This window comes from Megalopta genalis, unplaced genomic scaffold (genome assembly GCF_051020955.1).
Source record: "Megalopta genalis isolate 19385.01 unplaced genomic scaffold, iyMegGena1_principal scaffold0021, whole genome shotgun sequence".
In the NCBI taxonomy this organism is placed as follows: Eukaryota; Metazoa; Arthropoda; class Insecta; order Hymenoptera; family Halictidae; genus Megalopta; species Megalopta genalis.
Window position 1 is genome coordinate 47501 of NW_027476091.1, and position 2500 is coordinate 50000.

The following is a 2500-nucleotide window of genomic DNA, read 5'->3' on the forward strand; positions in this document are numbered from 1 at the left end:
GCGGCGGTGTCCGGATCATCCCCTCGGACCTTGAAAATCCAGGAGAGGGCCACGTGGAGGTGTCGCGCCGGTTCGTACCCATATCCGCAGCAGGTCTCCAAGGTAAAGAGCCTCTAGTCGATAGATTAATGTAGGTAAGGGAAGTCGGCAAATTGGATCCGTAACTTCGGGATAAGGATTGGCTCTGAGGAGCGGGGCGTGTCGGGCTTGGTCGGGAAGCGGGTCTGGCTGACGTGCCGGGCCTGGGCGAGGTGAACGGCTCTCGTGGCTGGGATCCGAGCTCGGTCCCGTGCCTTGGCCTCCCGCGGATCTTCCTTGCTGCGAGGCTTCCGTGGCGTTTCCCATCGGTGCGGTCGTCCTCTTCGGCCGCCATTCAACGCTCAGCTCAGAACTGGCACGGACTAGGGGAATCCGACTGTCTAATTAAAACAAAGCATTGCGATGGCCCCCACGGGTGTTGACGCAATGTGATTTCTGCCCAGTGCTCTGAATGTCAACGTGAAGAAATTCAAAAAAGCGCGGGTAAACGGCGGGAGTAACTATGACTCTCTTGTTGTAGTTACAGGGACGGTGATGCGCAATATAGACCTCTCGTTAGGTCCATTAGCCTCTCCCGTCCAAGTCTTCCCCACCTCCCATAGGTTCTCGCCGGGTAACGCTAACGGGGTTCAGGCGACATTGGCGCTTGGGGGTTGCCAGCCCCCTCGTGCTGTCATTTTGTTGGCCCTCACGACAAAACAATGCCTCGGATGGGTAAACGTAGAGGGGCGGCCTCTGCCGCCCCTAGGCCAACAATTTCCCCCCTTCCGGGACCGAGCTCTGGGGATCCCCCTTCCCGGCCGGTCGACTTCCCCTGTCAATTCCCAGGCTGCGATAGATCCTTCGCTACCAGGATCGGTAGGGGCGTTCACATGAGGTCCGCTCACCCTGATTGGTCAGATGATGTGAACCGCGCGGCGCCAGCAAGGGCACGTTGGAGTGCTGAGGAGGTGTCTTTGCTGGCGCGGCGCGAGGCAGAACTGTCCATGAAGGGTGTGCGCTTCATCAATCAGGCGCTCATTGGGTTCCTGCCTGGCAGGTCGCTAGATGCCATCAAGGGCGCTCGGAAGCACAAGGACTACCGAGCGCTTGTTATGGAGCACGTTGGCCGCATTCAACAGGAGTCACTGCAGCCGGTGGCTGAGGCGCCCGATCTCGCGGTGGAGGTCCAGGATAGCGATCGGGTCTTCCTGGAGTATTTCCGCGGCCTTGAACCACTAGGGTGCGATGGATTCCAGGCTAATACCCTGGATGAAATCTGTGCCCTGGTTGGAAGAGAGGATCGCGGGAATATTCTGGAAAGGCTCACCGCTTACCTGGCGGATATCTTTCCGCTACCTCGAGCAGCGAGTGTCGTGCGTCGAGGCCGCCGAGCGCAACCGGAGGAACCGCTCTCGCGACGCAGACAGCGCCGGAAGAATTACGGCATAGTTCAAGAGCTATGGCGTAAGGACCCCCGGCGCTGTCTGGATGTCATAAGGGATGGCCCCGTAGGTGACCATGGCATCCCTCAGGATGTTATGGTTCCCTATTGGGAGGCCCTTATGACCGGTGCGCGCGATAGTTGTCCTCCGTGTGAAAACCGAGAGGATACCATCTCCTCTCTGTGGTCTCCTGTTAATCCGGATGAACTACGGAGGGCGCTTCCGGGTAGGAAGACAGCACCTGGTCCTGACGGTCTGTCTGCGAGACTCCTTTGTAAAACCCCCCTTGAGGTTTTGCAAAGGATCTATAACCTCATTATGTGGTGCCGCAGACTCCCTATTCACCTAAGGGACGCCAGGACCGTGCTCATTCCTAAAACCGGACTGCCTTCTTCTCCGTCTGATTTTCGACCCATCACCGTCGCCTCGACCCTTGTGCGAGGATTCCACAAGGTCCTGGCTAGGCGGATGGGTCGATTGATCGGATTGGATGGGAGGCAGAGAGCGTTCCGTAGGACAGACGGGTGTGCGGACAACGTGTTTTTGCTGGACTTGCTGCTACGCCACTCCCATGCGCGCCATAAGCCGCTTTTTGTTGCGTCGGTTGACGTCGCGAAGGCTTTCGACACCGTTTCTCACCCCGCGATATTACAGACGCTCGAGCTGAGGGGCTGTCCCGCTCCCATGATTGAGTATGTCGGGTCGGTGTACTCTGATGCTCTCACGACCATTGTGTCGGGTGGTTGGCACTCCCATGCCATCCATCCGATGCATGGCGTGAGGCAAGGAGACCCGATGTCCCCCGGCATATTCAACATGGTGATGGACAGACTCCTCAGGAGCCTCCCCCAAGACATCGGGGCGGATATCGACGGGGTGAGGATCGGGTCGGCAGCCTTCGCCGACGACCTAATCCTCGCAGCCTCAACGACAACGGGCCTGCAGCGATTGCTTGACTGTACGGAGGGCTTCCTGGCATCATGCGGCATGTCCGTTAATGTCGGTAAGTCTTTTACCATCTCGATCGGAACGGTTCC

The 2500-nt window shown here is 58.4% G+C and overlaps 1 pseudogene; it reads left to right on the forward strand.

Moving 5' to 3' along the window:
* LOC143260852 (large subunit ribosomal RNA) overlaps positions 1 to 2500 on the forward strand; it is a 7575-nt pseudogene that overhangs the window by 2334 nt on the left and 2741 nt on the right.